The 27,012-nt window shown below is 50.8% G+C and overlaps 1 pseudogene across 1 annotated transcript; it reads left to right on the top strand.

Annotated features, from left to right (window-relative positions):
• Positions 1-1,257: 1,257 nt before the first annotated feature.
• Positions 1,258-4,675, top strand: LOC309622013 (thimet oligopeptidase-like; annotated as a pseudogene). Its single transcript has 7 exons — positions 1,258-1,393; positions 1,594-1,969; positions 2,049-2,244; positions 3,239-3,296; positions 3,403-3,531; positions 4,168-4,306; positions 4,520-4,675. The product of its transcript is annotated as a thimet oligopeptidase-like (transcript).
• Positions 4,676-27,012: the final 22,337 nt, after the last annotated feature.

The following is a 27,012-nucleotide window of genomic DNA, read 5'->3' as shown; positions in this document are numbered from 1 at the left end:
TTCAACAAACACCAGGCGCCTTTCAGATCAGCCCTGAAGTCAACGTTGATGCTTGGGACGGCCTGACCTCCCCGCTACCTTCCAGCCCAGGACCACAGCTGGGAGATGAAGTCTGCGGGGCCCTGGGGGGGGGCGGCGGCGGCGGAGGTGGTGGAGGCAGGCACCTCCTCTGACGCCCAATCTCTCCTCCTTTACGAGGCAGCCGCCAGCTCCCCTCCCTGACTCCCCAAGATTTGGGGCCATTTTAATATGTGTCGATAATGCCATGAGCTACTATTTAACTTTTCCACGAGGACCCATCTCCCGAAATGCAGTGGTTTTCAGGCTTGGCTGCACTAGAGAACCCCCAGGGAAAGGAGAGACGTCTGTACCTCCCTCTCTCTCCCTCTCCCTCCGTATCTCCTTCTGGCTCTCTCCCTCTCCTTCTGGGGTGATGCCCGATGAGCTCAGATTCGCAGATGTTCCCCCCATCCCCTCTCTGTGCCTTGCGTGGGGCCTGGGCCTTCTCACTGTGGCCCGGGAACAGCCTCGACATTCAGACATCGGTTCCTGCAAGGACACTTGCGTTTGGTCCATACCGCATGTGGCTGCAGTCTGTGCTTCTCCCGTTTAGCATCTTCAGTAGATGGGGGCTGTGCATGAGCCCTTCATCTTCCCCGCAGACACCACTGGTGCTTGCTCGGCCTCGCGGGTGATGTCCACGGGGGACAGACCTGTGTCCCCACCTTCTTGGGCTGCAGACAGGCCACATTGGTCCTGTGGTGACTGGGGGCTCCCAGGAGAACCCCACCGCAGACCCAGAGAGGTGGCCCCAGAGAAGGTGGCGTACGCCTGGGGCCAGGCCTCACCAGCCAACCACGGGCCACCTGCAGCAACAGGTCTCTCGCCGTCCAGGGGCTGGGTGTTCGGGCGCCGTGGGGATGAGCTGCTGTCTGCACGGCAGCCAAGTTTGTATTGTTGAGCCCGGGGAGGACCCTGGGTGGCTCCTGGAGAGCCTGGTCACATTTCTTCCTGCCCTTGGCCTTAGAGCTCATCATGGTTCATGCCGTTTCTGGTTCCAAAAGGACCTGTGTTCATAAAGACCACATGTTAGGACAGCACCAAAGTGTCTAGAAATCCAGGCCAGGAGGAGGAGGGAGGGGGTTTGGCTGTGCCCGCCAGTGGCCTGAGAGCCCTCCCACCCACAGAGACCTGGCCCGGGGCCTGTGGGGAGGGCGTGGCCCACGGTCCCCAGCGCTGGCTGTCTCTGGGTTCCAGGAGAACTGCGCGATCCTCGGGGAGCTGGTAAGGCTGCAGGCTCAGAAGTCCCGCCTGCTGGGATTCAGCACGCGAGCCGACTCTGTGCTGGAGATGAACATGGCCAAGACCAGCCAGGTGGTGGCCACTTTCCTAGGTAACCCCGCCTCCCCGAGTCCCAGTGGGGACGGGGGTCAGGTGGACCTTGACTGGACGTGGTGCTGCCTGAGACCCCACTGTGTCAGCCCTTGGGGGTCGCCTTCCCCAACCCTTCATTCTGCCTCGAGGGGCGTGGGGTGGGGGGCGGCTGGGCGGCTGCCACAGGGACATAGCTGAGCCTCTCCCCTCCGCCCGCAGATGAGCTGGCCCAGAAGCTGAAGCCCCTCGGGGAGCAGGAGCGGCCGTGATCCTGGAGCTAAAGAAGGCTGAGTGCCAGAGGCGGGGCCTGCACTTTGACGGGCCCATCAACGTCTAGGACCTGCGCTACTACATGAACCAGGGGGAGGAGACGCGCTACCACGTGGACCAGTACCTGCTCAATGAGTCCTTCCCCATGCAGGTGGTCACGCGCGGGCGGCTGGGCATCTCCCAGGAGCTGCTGGGGCTGACCTTCGACCTGGAGGAAGGCGCCAACATGCGTCACGAAGATGAAGATGTGAGGCTCTACACGGTCCGGGACGCGGCCTCGGGCAAGGTCATCCATCAGCAAGTTCTACCTGGACCTCTACCCTCGGTGCATGCGTGGGGGAACCTGTCGGCCGTGGGCCGGGGCTCCTCTGTGGTAGCGGGGCCTCACCCGCGTCCCTCCCCAGGGAAGGGAAGTCCGGGCACATGGCCTGCTTTGGCCTGCAGCCGGGCTGCCTGCAGCAGGACGGGAGGCGCCAGATTGCCATCGCGGCCATGGTGGCCAACTTCACCAAGCCTACGCCCAACCCGCCCTCCCTGTTGCAGCATGATGAGCTGGAGACCTACTTCCATGAGTTCTGGCAAGCGATGCACCAGCTCCGCTCCCAGGAGGGTGCGGGCGAGGGGCTGAAGGCAGGGGGCGGGGAGGGCCCGGGCTCTCCCGTGGTCCTCAGGCAGGCCCTCGCCACGGGATTCTTCCGCTGATGTCACCCCGCACGAGGAGACGCTCTCGGTGTCAGTTTCCATCATCAAACCCCACGCACTGGGCGCGTAAACGACGGAAGTGGATGTCCTCGAGACTCTGGAGGCTGGAAGTCCCAGATCAAGGAGTCAGGACTGGTTCCCTGCATGTTAAATACAGGTATTCAAGAGTTGCCTTTAAAAAAGACAAAATAGAAGAAAGGAACGTTGCATGCAAGGCTGGTGACAGGCAGTGATGAGAACCAGAGGTTAGGCTCTGGGGCCAGGAGCACCACGCCCTGTGAGGTCCTGGGGCTGCTGCAAGTCTCGGTGGAGGCTCAGCAAGTCCCAGTGACTTCCCAATGGGGGGGTCCCCAGCTGAGCGTCTGGGCCCAGGACCCAGTGCTCGTTCAGTCTTCCTGCAGTCAGCCCTTCGTCCTGAGAGCGATGCTCTCACAGACTGCAACCGGAGCGCGTGGGGACACTTTACTGAGCTGTGCAGCCGTCACTACTGCCCTGTTCTGGAACATTTCCCTCACCCCAAAAAGGTCCCTCACGCCCTTAGTTATCATTCCCTCCCCTCCCCTGTCCCTGACAACCAGGAACCCACTCTGACTCTGTGGATCTACCTGTTCTGGACGTTTCCCCTCAGTGGGGTCACACCCTGTGTGTCCTTCTGTGTCTGACTTCTCTCGCTGAGCATCGTGTTCTCAGGGTGCATCCACGTGGCAGCGAGTGGCAGGGCTTCACACCTTTGCGTGGCTGCGGGCCGGAAAAAAGACAAACGAAAAGAAGGGCACGTTGCCTGCGACTCTGGTGACAGCCGGGGATGAGAACCAGAGGGTAGGCTCTGGGGCCGGGAGCGCCGCGCCCTGTGAAGCCCTGGCGCTGCTGCCAGTCTCGGCGGGGCACGGGCAGCGCCGTCCCCCAGGAGCTGCTGGACAAGCTCATCAAGTCCCGGCTGGCCAACCCCCGTGCGGCCGGGCCGAGGGAAAGGAAAGGGGCTCCCGGACCGCCCGGCTGGAAAGCGCGGCCTGGACACAGTGCCAGCACCCCCGTCTCCTTCCTCCCGCCCTCCAGGCCTCTTCAACCTGCGCCAGATCGTCCTGGCCAAGGTGGACCAGGCCCTGCACATGCAGACGCCCTCGGACCCGGCCTAGGACAATGCCCGCCTCTGCCAGGAGATCCTCAGGGTCCCAGCCACGCCAGGTAGCCAAGCACACGCCGGGCCCACCTTAGCGGTCGGTTGGCGGCTACTGCCCAGTTCAAGAGGATCCTCTGGTGGTGTGTGAAGGGGGACCGACTGACGGGCTCTGGTCGAGGCCCGCTGACCTCTGGCCTCTTCCTGCCTGGGTTCCTGGGCTGGTCCCTCCAGCTGTGGCGCGCGGAGTCCGAGGGTGGGCTGGGCCTATCTGCACGTGCTTTCCGGAGAGCCTGGAAGAGGCAGGAGAGGGCTTCATACCCCGGACGGAACGCGTCGACGAGGTTTGCCCGTGCGTGTCGGTGCGGAGACGCAGTTCACTCCCTCGTGAGCGCTTTAACCCGCGCTCTCCCCGTGCTGGAGGGCGAGCCCTGACTCATCCCTCGGAGCCTCGGGCAGCTGTCCCTGTAAGAGGCTTAGGGGTGAACCCTCGTGAGCTTCAGCAGAAAGTCGGCAAAGATTGAATTGTGTCCCTCCACTGAGTTGCCAGCAAGGTCCCCGTTTTCTAGAAGTGTTGGGCCAATACTCCCTCTAGTGGCAGGGGACTCAGACAGGGCTGCTTTGAGGCCCCAAGCTCTGGGCTCTGGGGAAGGGGCACGGAGAGGCCAGGGGGCCGGGCAGGAGCCTCTCCGCGTGTGTCCCAGGGACCCACCTGCCTGCGACTTTCGGCCACCTGGCAGGAAGCTACGACGCCCAGTCCTATGGCTACCTGTGCAGCGAGGTGTACTCCGCGGACACGGTCCACACACTCGTTTCAAGCAGGAGGGCGTCCTGAGTGGCAAGGTGAGAGGCCGGCCTGCCGTGCAGACCAACACGGAGGTCCTTGGCCTGGGCCTAGATGCTTGTGCCGCCCGCCTGGGCCTGCCAGGCTCTGAGGGCCCTGCCCAGAACCCCCTGCTCCCCTGCCCTTTGTTGAGTCACAGCAGAGGTGGCCACACCCACACCCTCTGTGAAGGGGGTGCTCCACCCTCCTGCAGCCCCGCCCCCTCTCCTCAGGTTGCCATGGACTACAGAAGCTGCATTCTGAGGCCAGGGGGCTCCGAGGATGCCAAGGGCATGGTGAAGCTCTTCCTGGGTTGTGACCCCATGCAGGACGCCTTCCTCCTGAGCAAAGGGCTGCAGGTTGAGGGCTGCAAGCCGCCGGCCTGCTGACGGCACGGGGTTTTGCCCCCCCCCCGGGCGGGCCGGGTGCCTTAGCGCCCCGTCGGGGCGGGGGAGGGGCCGTGTGTCCTCCCAGCCCCCGAGTCCCCGGCGGCCGGCCTAGGCCAAAAGTCTCCACCTGGAAGTGTCTGGAAAGCCTGGCATCAAGGCTCCCCCTTGTTGCACTAATGCAATCCCTTCCTGGGGAGCTTTCCTGGTAACAAAACGGTTCTTTGAAAACGCAGCCATTAATAAAAAAGACTCTACTCCTGGTCTCTGCCTGCCGTCCCTTCCACCACAGGAGTGGCATGGGGGCCGTCACACTGGGGGGAGTTCTGACCTTGGTCGGGGATCAGCCCTGGGGCCGTGGTGACGCGTCTGGGTCACTGGGAGACGGCTGAGCTGTGGGGTGAGTTCAGACGGGGATGGTGCCCCGCACCCCGACCGGGCAGGCTCTCCAGTGAGGGGGTGTCAGTTTCCTGCCGGCCTCTCGCCCGTCACTGTTTGGCATCTCGGGGGCTGTGACTGGCTGGAGCTGGTTCTGGCGGTGGGCACAGCTGCGGGAAGCCCGGCTGTGGCTGTCCCTGTCCCCGTGTCCTGTCCTCCTGCTCACGGCCGGCCGGCTGGCTCCCTCTGGTCATCGGCAGCTGCTGAAGTCTGGACCACAGCAAGGGGCCGCCTTCCTGGGTCCTAGCAATTCTTCCCAAAGGCCTTAGGGATGTGTTTTGGTGGCAGTAGGAATTCAGAGAGGGTGCTGCACCACTGGAGCGGTAGGGTGGCTCTGGACCGTCCCGTGTGTCCTTCCCTGGCCTTTGAGCTCCTTGGGAGCCCTGCCTCCACAAAGGACGCCAGGCAGCGGAACGAGGGCGCGGGCGGCGCCCCGACCTTCTCCCCGTGGCCCAGGCGGGCAGGCCGTGCCACGCTCTGTCCTCCCTTCAGCCTGCCCGCCCGTTCTGTTGTTATTTTACCGAAGAGGACACAGACATTCAGAGAGGCTAGGGTCCGTGCCTGAGGTCTCATATCCAGTAAGTGTCAGAGCCGGGGTTTGAACCCAGACAGCCTGTCCCGGAGACCGCGCCCTTACCTCTACACAAACCACCTCCTGGTTCCCTTTATTAGCACAAGACTCATTTCCCTGACAAGCCCAGGCCCCATAAAGGCAACCCTGCCTCCCCCACGTGACCAGCCCTTGCCAACTACTTACCCCAGTGGCAGAGGGACGAGCCACACAGGGGACCCGCCCATCTTGGCCATGGGGACACAGACACCCACTCACACCCAGAAGGACCTCCTCTTTACCTTAGGCCACACGCCCATGCCGAAGGAGCTGCTGTCTGCCAGCTGGTGCAGGTACAGTTCTGTCCTGGAAACAGAGAAGGGACCAGAAGTAAGGGAGGACCCACCCACACCAGTGGCCTGGCAGGGCAGGTGGGCATCATGGCACGGGGCTCCACAGAGTGCCCCAGGTGGCCCCGGGGTCTGCCTCAGGCCCTGGCCCTGCCTCCCGAATATTCCTCACTTGCTGCCCTCAATGGGCCCTTCTTAAGTGAAGGCCTTCCAGAAGCTTCCTTACTCCTCAGTTACCCTGCTCTGAAAACTGGGAGTTTCCTCCCTAATCTGCCCTCTCTCCAAAGGGTAAGGTGCCCCTCTGGCCTTAGCCAAGAGGCTCAGGACAGGTTGGGCCTGCCCTTCAGACGGGGGTGGAAGGCAGGAGACAAATGATGGGGGACGCAGAGGCAAATTGAAAATTATCACCCCTCGCCTGGGGTGAGCACTCCCTGGAGCTTCACTAGATAGAACCTTACTCATTCGTTCAACAGATGAGGAAACCAAGGCTCAGAGACAGGGAGCCACATGTCCAAGAATTCCCAGGAGTCAGCGAGGGGCAGAGATGACTCCCTGGGCCACCTCCCCCAGAAGGCCCTCCCAGATGAGTCTTGTGGCTTCTCTGCTGTTCCACCTGGTGCCTCCTCGCCCTGAGCTACCTCAGGTGCACCCAAGGCTCTCACAGAGTTTAGGAGCTTCTGGAAGATTTGGGGTCTGCTGTTCCTTGCCCACCTCCCACGCTGCTGTCAGAACCTGTACCAAAATGTCACCGTCACAGCAGACACCCACCACCACCCCCCAGCGTGTATAAAGAGCCATATGTGAATTATCTCACTTAATCCTGTAAGGTCAGCAGTCAAGGTACTATTTCCACTTTACAGAGGAAGAAACGGAGGTTCAGAGCAGGTGACACCTGGCCAGGTTCACCCAGCCCAGGAGCAGTACCAGGCAGCAAGAATCAGAGGCCAGATTCCTAACCACTGGGCTCCACTGCCTCTCACCTCTGGGCAGAGGCAGGGCTGGGGCCCTGGAGAGCGGAGGCCCTTTGTCTCACTGCCCTCGGCTGTCCCTGCTCAGCCCAGTCGCTCACCTGAGAGCCAGGTCCAATCCGGATAGCATCTGGGAGAAAACCTCGAAATTGCCTTCCCCTTCCAGCTGCGGGGCCACGTGGCTCTTCTCCAACAGCATCGTCTGCCAGGGGAGAGGACAGGCGCCGGTCAGCACGAGGCCCCGCTAGGCTGCCCGCACACCCCCACCAACCCCCAGGCCCACTCTTCGAGGCAGCACCTCAGGCCCCAACTTGGCTGGACGCCTCCAAATCAAAACGTGCCAGGCCTTTGTCTCACTGATTCAGAGTCCACGCAGGCAATCAACGAATGCAACGGGCTCATTCCGATGAAGGAATCCAAGGGTACTAACAATTAACCCAGAGCCGCCCTCCAACACACTCTTATGCAACCGAAGCCCTTAATAACTTGACCCACATGGTGATGCACGGTAGACTTTCAGGGCCGGGACAGAAAGGGATTTATCGTGCACCAGCGAGTCTGGGTATTCTCCTAGCTCCACATACAAACAACCCTTCTAATAACCTAATCCTGTTTTCTGTTCAAACAGAATGTTGGTGGGGGCGGGGGGGGGGAAGGGGAGGAGCCAGGTGATTTCAGAGAGAGGAACAAACAGGCCATGTGCCTGTCACACACGGGCTGCCGCAGAAGGCCAGCGAGCGCCTGTTTAATTTCAGCTTACGCTTTTAAGACCCAGCTAATGAGCGGCTGAATTATGTATCTACTCATGAATATTTCATCCCTGTGATACTCCGAGGCACAGACGAGCTGGCCTGCTCCAGGAGGAGATGTCTGGGCACTGAGTGAGGTGGGGAGGAGCTGGCCTTGGCCTGGGGAGCGATGACCATTTAGACACATTCCAGGGTCCCAGCTGGAGGCGTGGGCCCTGCTGAGTGGGGCTGAGGCTACTGCAGCCCTAAAGAGCCCCCTCTCCCTCCCACCCAGAGGCCTCACCTGGAGCTGGGCGGCCGTGACTCGGCCTGTGGCGTTCAAGTCCAGTGACATCACCATGGAGCACCGGGTGGCACGGCGGCTGTGGCCGGTGAACACGGAGCCAAAGGCCCGGAGGACAGTGAAGGTGGCTCGAATCTTCTCCACTGGTGGGGCACAGACAGGGCATCACCCGTGGCCCAGGTGCTGCCACCCCCACCTCTCACAGGACCCCATTCTGGCCCCAGGCCCCAGCAGGGGCCCCTCCACTCCCCCAACTCAGCTCTAAGCCACACCTCTTCCGCTGCTGGGCTGGCCCTGTGCTGCAAGCAGGGGCGCGGGGTGAGCAAGAGTGAGCCCAGAAGGGGAGATACACACACCTAGGATTGGTACGATCTGAGTGACAAGGGCTGCCCTAGGGCCTCCTGGGCCTGGTGGAGTCTAGGAGGAGGGCAGAGCATTAACATTCTTGGACCTGCTGTCGGGGAACGCCCATCACAGCCAGCTCAAAAAGCCCAGCAGTCCCAAGCTTTTTAACATAACTATTTAACAAGCACCCACTATGTGCTAGGCACCTGGATACAGCCTAGCCTGACTCCCACTCCCCCAACACACACTTTCAGCAGATCTACATTCTGGGAGGGCCTCTCCTTGCTGTATCCCCAGCTCCTCACAGGGCTCTAACCTGGGCCAGGTGCAGAACAGGTGATCAATAAAGCATTGGAATAAGCCCAGTGGAGAAGCAGGATAGTACAATGGTTAAACAAGCTTGAATATGGCCTCTCCCCGTTGTTAGTCACCTGATTTGGAGCGAATAAATTAACCCCCCTGTGCCTCAGATACCCCATCTATAAGATGGGGGTAATAATAGTACTTACTTACCTCATGTGGTTGCCACAAAGACTAAAAGCTTTAATAATGTAAAGTGCTCAGAACATGCTCCAAATGTGGTGGTGTTAGTATTGTTTGTTATTATTAGAAAAGCAATACTGCCTGGGCCATATATTCTCAGCAGGGGGAATACTGCCCCCAAGAGGGCAGAAACTGATTCTTGAGGATGGGGGCAGTTTTCCTTTCTTATGTATAGAATAGAGCACAGATACACACACACACACACACGTCTGTGTGTGTCTGTATATATATACACACATACACACACACTGCATAAACAAATATATGGTGAATCTATGGCATTAACTTTTCATGGTGGGAGACGATTAGGAGAAAGAACAACTAAAAAGGCTCCTCAGAGGGGCAACAATACATTGAGGACACTGGCCCAGGGGTAACAGCTCTGGAGCCAAACTGTCTGTGTTTGAATCTCGGTGCTAGGATGTATGAGCTGTGTGGCCTTGGGCAAGCTGGTTAACCTCCCTGCGTTTTAATGGCCTCATCTATAAAATTCAAATAATAATAATGTCTACCTTATAGGGATGTTTTAAATAATAAATAAGTTAACCTGCTTGGAATAGAGCCTGGCGCGTAAGTCCTCAGCAAGCATTTACCACGATCCCCATCAATATTGTAATTATTATCACCAACTGACACTATTTTTTATTGAAGTATAGTTGATTTACAATGTTGAAACTCTTTCTTTAATGCCCAGCTCAAACATCATTTCCTCAAGGAAGCCCCCCGGCCCCTTCTCTGTGCTCCCTCCGCCTCTCCCCTCCCCAGCTCGGCCAGCAAGCGGTGCAGAGCACTGGAGTCTGGCACAGATGTGCAGCTGAGTCTCCCTTCCGGCTGTCAGTGCCTCCTTGTCTTTGTTTTTACTTATCGGGTCCTCTGCACAGTCCAGTGGGCTGTGCGCTGCACAAGGACACCACACCTAAGGGCACAGCATTTATATCAGATAGCCATAGGCCTGTATACTTATTAGGATGATGGCCCAGAACGTGGTGGTCAAGTGTTTGGTTCTAACAATGTCAATGCGTGACGACGGTTCCACATGTGGCAGTGAGTGTCTTAGGCAAGGAGTACCTGTTTCTAATTCACACAAAAGTACCCAACAGACTAGGGGTGGCCCTGCCCAGAAGCCAGCACAGGGTCTGCACACAGGTGCTCAGTGAACGCTAGCTGAGCAGATATAAGAAAGAGCCGCCCAGCACCCCCTCTGACTCTCCCTTCCCTTCCCCCACGCCACCGCCCCCACCACGTCCCAGCTGCACGTCACCTGGAGACCACTGTACCTGAGACCCTGCCATCCACACTGCCTGCCATCCCCACCAGGTGCTCCAGGACCTGCTCGCAGCAGGTGGTCTTGCCAGCACCGCTCTGGCCCAGGGCCACGATGCTCTGGTCCCTCTGCTGGCTCAGCAGAGCCCAGTACGCCCGCTGGGCCAGGGAGCCAACGTGGGCGGGTAGGCCATCCCAGCAGCTCCTGGGCACCTGCAGGAAGAGCGCCGGCATCAGCCTTCCCACCCAGCCGGGGCCCAGGGAGCACTCCACAATGCTCCAACCCGGCCTCAGGCCCAGATCCACGTCCATGCCTCCCATCCTACTCCAGCCTTGTCAGAGACGTCGTGCATTTTTCTGGGGAGAGCCCAGCCTGGAGATCTAGTCCTGCCACTGGCTCGCTGTGAGTCCTTGGGCAGCCTTGGACCCTGCTCTGAGCCTGGCCTCTTCTTCAGCCAATGAGAGGCTTGAACTAAAGCTGCATTAGCTCATGGGGCTCATCTCACTTGCTACACAAAGGACTGGATCGTACCTGTCTGAAATGAAGCAGGTGGATAAAATGGCTCAATTGATGAGTGACGTCTGCCATGGAAACAGAATGGGGCATGGGGGAATTGGCGGTACGTGTGCTATGTATTTGCTATAACAGATTTAGATACCGGAAGCCCCTTTGACTTCATTCATTCATCCATCCATACATCCATTCACTCAGTAAAAAAAAAAAATTCATTGAGTGTCTACTACATAGCAGGCACTAACCCAGGCACTGGGGGCACAACACTACTCAAGGCGAATAAAGGAAATCTCTGCCAACCGTGAGGAGATATCATTATACACCTATTAAGATGGCTAAAAAACCGGTTTTTAATTTTTTTTGACACACTACCAAGTTCTGGTTAAGATGCAGAGCAAGTGGAATTCTCCCACAATGCTACACAATACAGCCACTCTGGAGAACAGCTTGGCAGCCTCTTTTACAGTGATACGTACACTCGTCATACAACTGAGCAACCCCACTCCTAGGTATTTACCCAAGAGAAATGGACATTTGTGTTCACCAAAAAACCCTCTGTCACTGGTTATATTGAGTAGGTATTCAAAATCATCAACAACCTAGAAAGAACCCAAATGTCCCTCAACTAAAGAACTAAGATAACCAACCACCCTGGTTTTAGCACTGAAAGTCCCATGTCCCAGAAAAACCATTCCCTCCCACGGAAACCAGGACAACTGGTCCCCCTCCGAACAGATAAACAAAGCTGTGCAATAAAATACAATAGAATAAAAGAACTAACGGCTCACAGCTGCAACAATATGGGTGAATCTCAAATGCGCTGTGCATTGTGATAAGTGGAAGAAGCCGATTCCAAAGGTTACACGCAGTACAATCCCATTTATATGACTTTTCAGAAAAGGCACAACTAGGGAAAAGGGACAAAAGAACAGATTAGTGGCTGCCCAGGGCGGGACATGGGGGAGGGGATGACCACAAGGGTATGGAGAACTTTTGGGGGTGATGGGAACTGTCCTGTAATTGACGGCAGAGACAGTTTCACAACTATACGTGTTTGTCAAAAACTTACAGAAGTGAACACTAAAAAGGGTGACATTAACTGTATGTAAATTATACCTTAATAAACCTGACTTAAGACAAAAAAAGCCCTGCCTGTAGAGCTTGCTTTCCTTTGGGAGAAGACAGATGATAAAAAACCAACTAATTAAATTATACTCAACGGGAGTCATTTGAAAGCCATGAGCTTGGATGAGATCACCAAGGAAGTGGGCGTTTAAAGAGGGAGACAGAAGAGGTGTAGGGATGGGGCACCCAGACTTGGAGAGATCAGGGACCAGCAAAGGAGGCTGAGAGGGAGGGCCAGCGGGACAGAAGGAAAACCAGGAGAGCGGAATTCCTGAGCTGCGGAAGGGAGTGATGGCAGGAGGAGGGAAGGACCAGCCCCTGAAGTGCTGCTGAGGGTCAAGTCAGAGGAGGCCGGAGAATTGTCCACTGGGCTTGGCAGCATGGAGGTCACTGTGACCTTGACAAATGTCTGCTTAGCGTGGTTTTCAGGGAGAACGGAAGAGGGCGGTGGAGGTAGTGAGGGCAGTAGAAAGGCACCAAAGGGAGCAGGGAAACGGGCCTGGCTGGAGGAGGACCTTGGAAGCCCAGGATGCTAAGCGGGTGACAAGTGGGCTAGCATCCACCCTCCCAGTGGCTTGGCAGGACCAGGGGCACAAACTCCGGTGTGGCGGCCCTCCCCCTCCCCGAACCCCCAGCCTGGGGCTAAGGAGCACCCCCAGTGCACTGTTGGCCTTTCCTACCCCGAGGCCCCCAGGAACAGCAATGAGTCCCCATCCTGACACAAATCAAAAGGCTCACAGACCTACTAGAGAATGGACCTGAGGATATGGGGAGGGGGAAGGGTAAGATGTGACAAAGTGAGACAGTGGCATGGACATATATACACTATCAAACGTCAAACAGAGAGCTAGTGGGAAGCAGCCGCAGAGCACAGGGAGATCAGCTTGGTGCTTTGTGACCACCTAGAGGGGTGGGATAGGGAGGGTGGGAGGGAGGGAGATGCAAGAGGGAAGAGATATGGGAACATACGTATATGTATAACTGATTCACTTTGTTACACAGCAGAAACTAACACACCATTGTAAAGCAAGTATACTCCAATAAAGATGTTAAAATAAATAAATAAATAAAAAAGGCTCAGCAGGACCCCAAACCTGGCAAAGCAGGACAAGCCGCCACACTGGCTGGACACAGCCTAAGGGAACGCAGCGGGCAGGGGGTCCTGAGGTCCGAGCCTCGGAGCCACCTGCCGCTTTGGAAACATAAAGTTCAAGGGCCAGGCTATCCCAATCGTCAGCCTTCTCAGGCCTGCAGGGGAACAGGGAGGATTCTGCAGACCCAGGCCCCACAGTCACACACAGGTACCCCCTGCATGCTTGCACACGGGCATGCTCAAGGGCACACGCACCCAACAGCTGCAGAGGCCTCTGCACACAGGTGTGCCCATCTACACCCCACGCAGTCACAGCACACTCACCCCAAAAGAGGCCTGCACCCCCAGGCACGCACCCAGCTCCCAGCCACCCGGCAAGCCCAGACCCCCAGTGAGAGAGGCCCCCAGCCCTGCCTGGAGCCCTCCTAGCCCATCTTCAAGGAGGCCTCAGTCCCAGCCTCACCGCAGGTCTCTGCTCCCACCTGGTGGCCATTTGAGGAACCAGAGGGGACTCAGCCAAAGACAGAAGGAAGCTGTGGGTGTGGGAGGCAGCGTGACTTGAGGGGGACCCACGCCCACCGCAGGGTTACAGGGGCTTAGGGGGATCACGGGACTCAAGTTCCTCCTACCAGGTTGGGTCCCAATCCCCGCACTTTTAGGCTCTTTGACCCAGGCCGTGTAGCAGACGCCGCAATCGAGGACAGTCACGGTCGAGAGAACTGGGCTTGCGGAGAGACCTGTGACAAACACCCCTCCCAGGGGCCCCTAAGGAACCAGAGCAGGCTCTCGGGGCCTTGGGCTGCAGTAACAGAAGCACAGCCTGCCTGGCAACGGAGGGGAGAGTGCAGCGTCGCCCTTCCAGGCTAATGAGAACCTACTGTATAGCACAGGGAACTCTACTCAATGCTCTGTGGTGACCTAAATGGGAAGGAAATCCAAAAAAGAGGGGATATATGTATATGTATAGCTGATTCACTTTGCTGTACAGCAGAACTACGCTCAAATAAAATTAATTTTTTAAAAAAGGTGCCTTTTGTTATGTTAATGAGGTGACTTTTGGAAAGCCAAATATATATGAGATGACCAAATATATATATATATATAATATTTTTTTTTCCTTTCTAGATTACCAGTTTATTATAAAAAGATCTAACTCAGGAACAGCCATATGGAAGAGACGCACAGGGCAAGGTATGGGGAAAGGGGTGCAAAGCTTCCATGCTGTCCCACTTGGCACCTCCCTGGGTACACCAATCCAGAAGCTCTCCAAACTCCATTCTTTTTTTTTTTTTTTTTTAATAATTTTGAAGAACTTTTTGTAAAAATTATTTATTTATTTATTTATTTTAGTTGTGTTGGGTCTTCGTTTCTGTGCAAGGGCTTTCTCTAGTTGTGGCAAGCGGGGGCCACTCTTCATCGCGATGCGCGGGTCTCTCACCATCGCGGCCTCTCTTGTTGCGGAGCACAGGCTCCAGACGCGCAGGCTCAGCAGTTGTGGCTCACGGGCCCACTTGCTCCGTGTCATGTGGCATCTTCCCAGACCAGGGCTCGAGCCCGCGTCCCCTGCATTGGCAGGCAGACTCTCAACCACTGCGCCACCAGGGAAGCCCCAAACTCCATTCTTTTAATTTCACTGAAGCTTCGTTATGTAGACAGGATTAACTGATTCAACCTCAAGCCCCTCTCCCCTTCAAGGGGGTGGGGGGGAGGGTGGAAGAGACTGAAAGTTCCAATCCTCTAATTCTGGTTGGTTCCCCTGGCAACCAGCCCCTTCCTTAGGGGCTTTCCAAAAGTCACCTCATTAACACAAACTCAGGTGTGGTTGAAAGGGTTTTGTTATGAATATCAAAAGACACTCCTATCTGGAAATTCCACGGGGTTTAGAAGTTTTGTGCCAGGAATGAGGGACAAAGACCAAATATATATTTTATTATACCTACTGCCTAATACTAAATCTTACTGCTAATAAGGTAAGTACAATTAAAACGATAGTGAAATACCATTTTCACCTATCCAATTGGCCACATGGAAAAGTTTGATATTACTCTGTGTTGGTGAGGATACTGGGGAACAGGCAATCTCATACACTGCTAGCTAGTGCAAGTATGAAGGGCAGCATCTGCTGAAATTTTCAATGCATATTTCCTTTAATCCAGCAAGTCCACTTTTGTGGGCAATTCAGAACCCTCTCTAGAATAAGGGTCAGCAAATTTTTTTTTTCCAAAAAGGGCGAAAATATAAATATTTTAAGGTTTGGGCCACGTGGGAGATGGCCAAATATATATTTTTGGTCTGAATGACCAAATATGTATTTTTCTTCATAAATCACAATATTGCACCCAGCTCAATAAAAATCTCCAAATGCTTTGCACATCAGCTGGCTTTGACAAGTCTTCACCTCTCCCCCCACCCCCTTCCTCTCTCCCTAAATCATGCTCTGAGTGTTTCTTGAAGAAATAGAAAAATCTTGGCTCCTCCAGCACATTGCCTCTCCACTCTCCATATTTGTGGTTGCCTCACTGACCCAGGTTGGCCACACGTCCCTTGCCAGCCACCTTACAGCCTGGTGAGATCCTGGACCTCCCAGATGGGCCTCCTGGCCTAGGGATGACCAGTAATATTTCTCTCAAATGCTAGCATCTACTGATCTGTAGTTGGGGACTGCCTGGAGTGTTGTATTGAGAAGGATCCTGAGCTATGGCTGAACTAGCAAGAAAGTGTGTGGTGATTGACTAGCAATGTCTGCCATGGGCGCAGGAATGGTTCGGAGTGGTGCCTGTGCCAAGTATTTGCCATTTCCAGCCTGGGGCTTCCCCTGCCACAGTGAGGCAAGAGGCTGGTCAGTCTTTTGCTGGGAGGCTCCCCTGACTGCTCCATCACAGGGCTGTCTTTCTACCCCTGCTCCCTTGCTACCTGGAGTTTTGCTGTCTAATACGGCAGCCACTAGCCACATGGGGCTATTTCAATTTAAATGAATTAAAATTAAATTAAAACCTCAGGGGCTTCCCTGGTGGCACAGTGGTTAAGAATCCGCCTGTCAATGCAGGGGACACGGGTTTAAGCCCTGGTCCGGGAAGATCCCACATGCCTCGGAGCAACTAAGCCCGTGCACTACAACTACTGAGCCTGCGCTCTAGAGCCGGTGAGCCACAACTACTGAAGCCCACGCACCACAACTACTGAAGCCCGCGTGCTACAGCCCGTGCTCTGCAACAAGAGAAGCTACCACAGTGAGAAGCCCTCACACCACAACGAAGAGCAGCCCCCGCTCGCCGCAACTAGAGAAAACCCGTGCACAGCAACGAAGACTCAGCGCAGCCAAAAATAAATAAATAAATAAATAAATAATTTAAAAAACACACACGTAAGATGATTTTTTTAAAAAAGATCTGTATGTAGAACACTGAGCACCTAAGGGCTCGATTATGGGCTGTTATCATTCAAACGGGACTGATACAGAACTTTTCAAAGCTTCTGCTTCTGAGGTTTACACGTGCTGCTATGCGTAAGCCGGAAACTGATCATCACCATCTTTACATCACTTTGTGAAGTCATAACAATGGTGTTATGCATCTAGGGTTTTACAGGCAGTCCCAATTTCACATATTTAACACATTCTCCTGCCAAGAACCAAATACTTTATTTCAAAAATAAAATTACACTTCAGAACATAATATGGTAACCAGAGCCGAACCTAAGCTCCCACAATAACAACCAGAAAACTGGACAAAATATATGAAGTAACTGTTTTCAGACACAGAAGGGGCTAGAGTCCCTGAAAGAAGGGAAGCAAACTAGGAGGACCCCAGGCTGCGTCAGCTCTTCGCCTGGAGGCACTTTCTGAAATGTGGTGCTGGGAGGGGGACCCAAGCAGACCATGGTGGTCCTGCCGAGGCAAAGGCACCAGGAGTTCACGGAAGACGAGGTGCCTGGAAACACCAGAAAAATAAATGAAATGAAGAGCTATATAGCTATTATAAGCCAGTGGTGATGACAACTTACTAGGATATACTCAATCCAAAAGAAGACTGGAGAAGAAAAAAGCAACAAGGAAACAAATAATACATACGAGATTTAAATCCAACTAAATTGGTAATTATTCAAGTGTAAATGGTCTAAATAGTCTAATTACAAGGCAGAGGTCAGAGAATAGACATACCATGCAAACACTAATATCAAGAAAGCTCGAGTGATTATAACAATATTAGACAAAGTAGACGTCAGAACAAATATATTATTACCAGGACAGACTTCTCATCATGATAAAAGTGGTAGATTCATCAAGATGACATAACAATCATAATGTGTGTGTACTGGGAATTCCCTGGCGGTAAGTGGTTAGGGGTCCATGCTTCCACTGCAGGGGGCACAGGTTCAATCTCTGGTCGGGGGACTAAGATCCCGCAAGCTGCATGGTACGACCAAAAAACAAAAAAATACCGTGTGTACCTATCACAGGAGATGCAACAATGCCTCTCCTAGGCACTTACCAAAGAGAAATGACAGCATTTGTTCACAACAAGACTTGATGAAAAATATCCATAGCAGCTTTACTCATAATTTCCCTGAACTGGAAACAACCCGATGTCCATGAAAAGTGAAGTGTGTTAATAAGTCCATACATTGGAATACTATTCAGCAATAAAAGAAACAAAAACCCCAACACAAGCAACATGATAATGAACCTCAAGGAAGAACATGGTGCTGAGGCAAAGGGGCCAGACCCAAAAGAGTGCATAGGATTTGATTCTATTGATAGGATGTTCTAGAAAAGGCAAATATAATCTATTGTGACTGGAAGCAGAAGCAGATCAGTGTTTGCCTGGGGCTGGGTGGGATGAGCTATTTAGAAACGGGCCCAGAGTGTACTTTTTAAAGTGATGGAAATGGTCCATATATGGATCGTGGTAACAGGTACGCGGGTGCACACTTTTGTCAAAACTCAAACTCTATACTTAAATTGGATGTATTTAATTGTGAGTGTTTTATACCTCAATAAAATTGCTTTTTAAAAGAACAAAAGCATACAGCATATTTATCAGTAAACAAAGAAAAATTAAGTAACAACTGGATCCTTAGACATGTGGTATCTCACGAGAAGGAAATCAGGCATATTCTGAAAGAGATAAGCTAAAAAGTTAACACTAGAAGAAAAGGGCCCAAATCAATGTTCCCAATAAGCTATCCTATTTCAAGTTCTCTTCCATCACCAATTCTGAACCCACTTCTTGGTTTAAAAGTAGAAGCCACAAAACAAACCTAATTTCAATCTTCTGAAATAGTCATAGATTATATGGTAAGCAAATGAATTCTGAAAGAGCAAACTTTGAAGACAATGAATTAAAAAATAAAATCAAAGCAGTGAAATATTTCCAGTAAGGAAAAAAAAAAAAAGATTTCTTTGGAGAGTAAGTGCCTCTTACAAGGGAAGAAAGAATATGTGCTTCTTGAAGAAGCTGTCCTAGTTGCTCTCACTGTGTTCTACTGTTATAAACAGTCTCTTTGAGGGACTAAAGCAATTCTCTCTGCCCCCACCTCCATCCACACTTTGCTGGGATTTCTCTTGGAAACCACCAAATCACAAGAATCTTCTCTGTTCATCAGCGAGCAGAGTTGGGACAAAGCTCTGAACTCTAAGGCTGACCTAAAAGCATCACGCAGAACACAGAGCGGGTGTGACAATACTCTTCAGCAGACGGCCCACTGTGCAAAGCAAGCAAGTCACCTTAATTCCGAGATGCATGAACACAGTCATCGCCCTACACCCTCAGGCTCTTGCCTGAGCCTTTCTTTCACCTTCTGACCCCAGCTGAACCCAAGCACATGGTACCCTGCAAGCCCCTGTGCCTCCCACCCGCTTTTGTACCACAGCACAATTCACTGCAAATCTATCCTCCCATCTTCAGATGACTTCTCACCACCTCCACTGCTGGCCGCTGGTCCCAAAGCCGGGATCATCTCTTGCTGAGCGCTGCAGCATCTCCTGCTTCTTGCTTCCACAGCACCGAGACGATGCTGCATGAGCACTTGAGTCAGGGTGTGCCGCCCCAGTGCTCAAACTTTCCTGTGCCCCATCCCAGGACCAGTAAAAGTGGAGATCCTCGTGATTGCCTAAAAAGCCTCGCCAACCACCCCCCACCTGTCTCGCGGTCCCTCGCACTCAGCCCCTTGGCTGCAGCCACCTTGCTCTTCCTCCACCACGTGGTTCCAGTCTTAGGGTCTCTGCCCTGCTGAGCCCTCTGCCTGGACCCACTTCCCCCCAGTACACAGGGGCTCAGCCCTCACACCTCCCCAGGACGCTGTTCAACCGTCCCTTTATAAGTGGTGCCTTCTCCAAACACCCTTTTGAAACTGCCGCACATACCGGCAAGCCCTGCCCCCCTCTGGCCTCTACAATTCTCCACAACATTTACTACTGTGCGGACAGTGTGTATTCGTTGGTCTGTCTCCCGCCCCCCCCCCAACCCCCCGGTAGAATGTTAGCTCCAGGGACTTCCCTGGTGGTCCAGTGGCTAAGTGCAGGGGGGCCCGGGTTCGATCCCTGGTCAGGGCACTAGATCCCACATGCCACAACTAAGAGTTCGCATGCTGCAACTAAAAGATCCCACGTGCCACAACTAAGACCCAGCGCAGCCAAATAAATAATTAAATAAGTATATTAAACAAAGAATGTCAGCTCCATAGGGGCACCCATAGCAGTACTACTCACGGATGCATGGTACACAGTGAAAGTCACTGAACGAATGACGGAATTTTTAGTAGATTTCAAACAAAGCCCGAGAACCACCTCATAGCATATCTCTACATTTCCTGGTCTTGACTTTGACTAGAAGTAGGAATACTAAAATAAATCAAAAATAATGTATAAAACCCTCAGAAAAGGTATCTCCCAAAGAGCTAAAACCAGGGGATATTAATGACAGTGCACTGCCACCTGGAATTTCAGGCGTTTGGGGCTCCTAAAGTCCTAAACCCGCCCAATCATCCCTCTACTGTCAGTTCAAAAAGCTGACGGTCAACTTTTCCAGTAGAGGTGATGTTTCCTGGGTCCTTAGAACTCTCTAGGAATATATATTAAGACCCCAGCTTTGCTAATATTGCTAGAGCATGTAGCATTTTCCCTTAATTATGTGGACCCAGGCAACGAGACAGCTACAAAGTTGAGTCAGTTGCAGATGTTGGCTGATTGGCTAGACTTTCCTTTTGGCTAAGAGTGGTTTCCCCACACTTGCCGTGGGATCTAAACTCATGGCGCTGAAACATCACCAGTAGCCCCTTCCAAGAATTTCGGAGACTTCTGGGCAGTAGTAAACACTCCTTACAGCTGTCTGATACTGGCATGCCAGAGGTCTGTGGGTTTCACATCCATCCTTTTGCAGAGTGAGCTGGTGGCAGGTGGAAAGTCCTCTGTGGCCTGACGCTGTTCTAGTCTCCCCTATGTGCTGTTTTGTTTAATAAGACATTTCCAGTGGAGCACTTAATATATATTAGATTCTCAATGTCTCATTCAACAAAGCACATAAAGCAGAGACCTGTGCACTGCCCCCAAATTCTGGATTTTAGTATCATGATATATTAACTAGGAATTGTATAGTTTATATGCTTTTTTAAAAAACAAACTCCAGCACTACTTACAATAGCCAAGACATGGAAGCAGCCTAAATGTCCGTCCACAGATGAATGGATAAAGATGATGTGGTATATATCAATATATACACAATGGTATATTATGCAGCCATGAAAAAGAATGAAATAATGCCATTTGCAGCAACATGGACGGACCTAGAGATGATCATACTAAGTGAAGTGAGTCAGACAGAGAAAGACAAATATTACATGGTATCACTTATACATGGAATCTAAAAAAATGATACAAATGAACTGATTTACAAAACAGAAATAGACTCACAGACATAGAAAACAAACTTATGGCTACCGAAGGAGAAACGTGGGGAGGGATAAATTAGGAGTTTGGGATTAACAGATACACACCATTATATATAAAATAGATAAACACAAGGACCTACTGTATGGCACAGGGAACTACATTCAGTATCTTGTAATAACCTATAATGGAAAAGAATCTGAAAAACAATATATATATGTATAGCTGAATCACTTTGCTGTACACCTGAAACTAACACAACATTCTATCAACTATACTTCAATTAAAAAAAAACCCAGGGCTTCCCTGGTGGCGCAGTGGTTGAGAATCTGCCTGCCAATGCAGGGGACACGGGTTCGAGCCCTGGTCTGGGAAGATCCCACATGCCGCGGAGCAACTAGGCCCGTGAGCCACAACTACTGAGCCTGCACGTCTGGAGCCTGTGCTCCGCAACGAAAGGCCACGATAGTGAGGCCCACGCACCGCGATGAAGAGTGGCCCCCACTTGCCGCAGCTAGAGGAAGCCCTCGCACAGAAACGAAGACCCAACACAGCCAAAACTAAATAAATAAATAAATAAATAAATAATAATTTAAAAAAAAGAACTTTGTAAGGTAGCAATTTCTGTCTTTCCAATGTATCCTTTTTATAATGAAACATACATTTTTTTTTCAAAGTCCATGGCAAGTATATTTCTTATGCCTTAGCCCCAAACGCCAAATATAATTTATGCATTCTTTCAACCCGAATGTTCTTTGAAAGCATGCTAAATATGTTTGAGACCAACGTTAATAAATATTTAAGAAATTAAAGTGAAAAGGAAAAATCGAAAAGAAAAGGCACCAGACTGGAAAGAAAGGAGTACATTTGTTTTTATTCAGAGACAGGATCTTACATGTAGAAAATCCTGAAGAACTCACACACATACACACATACACAAATCTACTAGAACTAATAAATTAGTTCAGCAAGATTGTAGGATACAAGATCACCATACAAAATCCAATTCTATTTCCATGTACTAGCAATGAACAACCAAAAATGAAATTAAAGAAACAATTTCATCCATAATAGCATCAAAAACATTAAAATATTTGTGAATAAATTTAAGAAGACACATAAGACTGAAAACTACAAAGCACTGCTGAGAGAAATTAGGGACGACGTAAACAACTGTAGAGACATTTCATTCATGGATTGGAAGACTTAATGTTGTTAAAATGACAGTTGTCTCCAAATCTATACATTCAACAAAATCCCTACCAAAATCTGAGTAGGCTTTTTTTTGAGGGGGGGCAGAAATTGAAAAACTGATGCTAAAATTCATATGGAAATGCAAAGGATCCAGAAGAGCCAAAAACAAGTTTGAAAAAAAAAAGAAAGAAAAGAATAAAGTGAGAAGATTTTTATTTCCTGATTTCAAAACTTACTATAAAGCTACAGTAATCAAGACACTGTGGGACCAGCATAAGGACAGACATATACATCCACAGAACAAAACTAAGAGTCCAGAAATAAGTCCTTAAGTTTATGGTCAATCAATTTTCAACAAAGGTGCCAAGACAATCCAACGGGGGAAGAAAACGTTTTTATCTTCAAACAAAAAAACAAACATTTTTCAGACAACTAGATAGCCACATGCAAAAAAAGATGAATTTAGACCCTTACCTCACGTTATACATGACAACTCAAAAATCAAACAAAGACCTAAGAGCTAAAATGCTAAAACACTTCTAGAAGAAAAAGAGAAAAAAATCTTTGGGGAATTCAGTTAGGCAAAAAGTTCTTAGATAAGACACTAAAATTCATTCCAAAAAGTTGTAAACTGGACTTCAAAATTAAAACCTTCTGTACTTCAAAAGTCACTATGAAGAAAATGAAAAAGAAGCCACTGACTGGGAGGAAGTATTTCTGAATTATACACATGATAAATAACATAAATAAAGACAATCAATTTTTTAAATGGGCATAAGATTTAAATAGATATTTCACCAAAGAAGATATAAGAATGGCTAATCACCACAAACATGTCCAATATCACTAACTGTTAGGGAAATGCAAATCAAGACCCCAATGAAGCACCACTTCACACCCACTAGGAAGGCTAGAATCAACGACAAAAGCAAGTGTTGATGAGGCTATGGCAAACCTGGAACTCTCATAAAATGATGGTGAGAATGTAAATGTAGTATAATTTAGAAAGCAACTAGTGATTCCTTAGAAAGTTAAACATGAATTCACCATACAGCCCAGCAATTCCACTCCTAGTTACATACCCAGGAGAAATGAAAACATACATCCACACTTGTACGTGAATGTGAACACAGCAGCATCGTTTGTAATAGACCAAAAGTGGGAATAATTCAAATGTCCATCAACTGGCGAAGGGATAAACAAAATGTGGTCTATCCACGTAATGGAATATTATTCAGCAACAAAAGGGAACGAGAGACCGGAACACACAACGTGGATCAACCTCCAAAACCTGGTGTTAAATGAAAGAAGCCATGTGCAAAAGACAAACAGTCTACAACCTGTAAGATTCCACTCATATGAAATGTTCAGAAAAGGAAAATTACTATAGAGACAGAAAGCAGATTATTGGTTGCCTGGGGATGGGAGCAGGAAGTGACTACAAGTGGGCACAGGGGGTCTCTTTGACACATGGAAATGTTTTAAAATTAGACTGTGGTGCTGGCTGCACAACTCAGAGTTTACTAAAACTCATCAAATTTACACTCATAGTGAGTGAATTTTATAACATGTAATAGCATGCCTCGATAAAGCTGTTTTTCAAAGAGTAAAAGTTGCAAAATTTTGTTTTGACCAAAACCATGTTTCAAAGACACCAATTCTCACACGAATTCAAAAAGATCAATATTCAGACTCTGGATTAAGCTCTGAAGTCAGTGTGAGAAAATGAAATGTCTTCCATGGCAATAATGATGTGACGTCATAGTACTTTAACCATGATGTTCTTTATATATGAGAGTAACATTTGCATACTTTATGAATTAAGCATCTATTTTGGAGTCTCCTTATAATCGGAAACATCCTTCTCTAACAGGAGAGGGTATGCAGTCAGAGAAGTGAGTAGATTGTCAACAGACAGATGGAATTTATCAAATGTTATGTGCCCCACTTGCATATGATGAAATTATTTCAGTATATCACAGAAGAAAATGGTAGCAAAACATCTTAACCATACAAATTGATTTTAACCGACAAATTGATTTTACTGTCTATTTGATAACCAGTATCCCTTTAAAACCATTCTTTCAATGAGCCAAACCCAGGACACTTGTCAATCTCTAAATGAGTAAGTTTTACTGACAGCAAATTAGGAATCCACTTCATTGGTGTCCGTTAAGACGTATGGTTTCTATGTTAGGATGAGGAAGATAAAGGCAGCTGTCATTTACTTAACCTTTTTTATTCTGGAAACCGGCAATTAAAAACAAAGAAGTTAAGCATTGATCCTGCTCTATTAGTCTTCTATTGCTGTGTAACAAACACCCACAAACTCAGTGACTTAAAAACACCGCTAATAAATACCTCCCAGTTCTGGAGGTCAGAAGTCCTGGCTGGCTCTGCTGGGTTTTCTGCCTAGGGGCTCACAAAGCCAGAATCAAGGTGCTGGCAACCTGGGTTCTTATCTAGAGGCTCCAGGGAGGAATCTGCTCCCAAACTCATTCATGCTGTTGGCAGAATGCAGGTCCGAGGGCTGTAGGACTGAGGTCCCCGTTCCCTTGCTGCCTGCCAAGGAGGAGGGGTCACCCTCAGCTCCTCGACACACTCACAATCCTTCTCATGGGGCCCCCTCCACCTGCAAAGTTGCCAAGGGTGCGTCCCACCTTTCTCCTGCTTCAATCTCTCTGACTTCTGCTGCCGGCCTGAGGACATTCTCTGCTTTTAAAGGGCTGGTGTGAGCAAATTCAACCCACCCAGAACACAACCTTAATTATATCTGCAAAATCTCTTTCAGCGGGTTACCCCTGGGAGTAACCCCTGGAGGCTTTTAAAAGTCACGGGAGACGTCGCAGAAATCTGCCAACCGCACCTGACTGTCTTTACAGGCAAATATATAGCGCAAGTGGATGAGTAAAAAGCAGTCAACGTGGAAGGAATGGCATGATTAGCAAACTCACCGCTTCCTAACTTCCTAATAAAATAATCGATTTATGCAGAGATCGTCAGTGAAAATGAAACGAATGGCAGATGACAGCTGAGTGAGGAGCCGGAGAGCTGAGCGCACCTGAGCCCACTTTAGAGAAGTGACGGACGGCAGAGCGGCCCCTACGTGTCATGTGCCTCTTGCTACAAAGTCCGAACCTAACACGCTAATCCAGCTGTTGGAGCTGGCTTTCAGCTCATAGGAAATTTAGGAAGCAGAAGTGCAATTTAAATGACACCACGAAAAAGCAAACAGAGAAATCCAGAATGTGGAACACTCTACAGCCGGCCCAGTTTCTTCAATACGTCAATTACCTGGGGGTGGGGGTGGGGGTGGGGTGGGGGGCTGTTCTGGATTAATGGGATGTTATTACCAATTACAATACAAGAACAATATTTGGATCCTGATTCAAAAAACACAAGAGTAAAAGGACATTTTAAAGTTAATCAGAAAAACCTGAATATGGACTCAGTATTAAAGTAAGAATCATCATTTTCATTGGTTGGCATAAAGGTCTTAAGGTTGTATGAGAAAACATTCAGATTTTTTAGAGACGCACATAGGGCTGAAATGCTACGAGGGGTTTGCTAATTGCTTTAAAATATTCCGGCAACCACAAGAAGAGGGGATGGACAAAGCAGGTACACAAAATGTTGAAACATACCGAATCTGGCTGATGTATATGCATGGGGGCTCATTGTTCTGGTCCACTTTTACCCCGGACTAAACATTTTTATAATAAACGATTTCATTTAAGAGATTTCATTCATTGAGCATCTGCTGAGAATCAATCACTGTGCTCAGGGCTTCGCATCCACTTCCTGCTGGATCCTCACTACGGCCTTATGAAGCAGGTACCATTTGTATCCCCACTTTTATAGCTAAGAATATGAAACAACGACCAGTGTGGGGTGTAGCCGACAGGCCTGCCAATTGCCCGCCACCCCAGCGAAGCCTCAGAGGCCAAGGAAATGAAAGATTTCTACATTTTTTGGTTTCACAAAGCAGTCTGACAAGTCGCCTGCAGCCCGCGTTGGAGGGCGATCCCCCAAACCATGCGCCAACCGCAGCACAGGGGATGCTGGAAGGTTCGGAAGGAGACAAAAGGCGGAGACAGGTAGAGGGTGAAAGAGAAACAGAGGGACCACAGAAAAGCAACAAGGTGGAAACACACGGAGACAGTCACGGAAAGGGGCGGAGGGAAGAGATGGGGAGACAGTGGGGAAGAGGGATGTGCTTGAAGGGGGATGTCACAGACCTAGAGTCAGACAAAGCTACTGCAACCTTGGTCCACCTTCCACTCTGCCCCACCCCTCACACCAACCAGAAAACGGGAACGCCTCGGAGCAAAGGAGGGACCAGACACGTTCAGTATAGAGCTCTGTCCACGTGTAGTTACAGATCCGTGTCAGGCACGGTTACCTTGTCCTCTCTCCCCATCCCCCAGCCCCCATCCCGTGACCTTCTCCCCAGACAGCTCACCAGCTCCAAGCTCAGAGCCAGGAGGAAGGGAAGGAGGAGTTATTTATTTATCTAAACCATGTTTCAGTTTTTTAACGGCCTAACTGAGATAAAAGTCACAGACCCTCAGTGCCCAGCAAAGCTGTTCTCAGCGGGGAAAGTCTGTGAGGCTGAAGTTAATAGCACGAGGGCCACGTTAATGCCACTAGGGGGTTCAGATCAGAGGCTCCTGGAGGCGGCTTCAGGTGACGGTTTAATCACAACGGAAAAAACGGGTCTGGGGTTTGCAACGTGTGACTGGGGGGGTGGGGGGAGTGGGGATGGCAGAAAGGGGTTACAGGAGGGAGCGTGGGGAGCAGAAAACACAAAGGAAGACAGAATCCTCAAACAGAATCCTCAATGCCTTTCAGAGACTGGAACTAGACCTGCAGAGGAGGGCAGGCCTGTCACACCGACCCCCCACCCCGCCCCGGGCATGTTAATAACACGGAACCACTTGCTCAAATTACACGTTAAAAAACACCTTCTTGGCCTTCCCTGGTGGCGCAGTGGTTACGAATCCGCCTGCCAACGCAGGGGACACGGGTTCGAGCCCTGGT

The sequence above is a fragment of the Balaenoptera borealis genome, assembly GCF_965194805.1.
Source record: "Balaenoptera borealis genome assembly, contig: HAP1_SCAFFOLD_1381, whole genome shotgun sequence".
NCBI lineage: Eukaryota > Metazoa > Chordata > Mammalia > Artiodactyla > Balaenopteridae > Balaenoptera > Balaenoptera borealis.
This window is presented reverse-complemented; position numbering and strand designations above follow the sequence as displayed.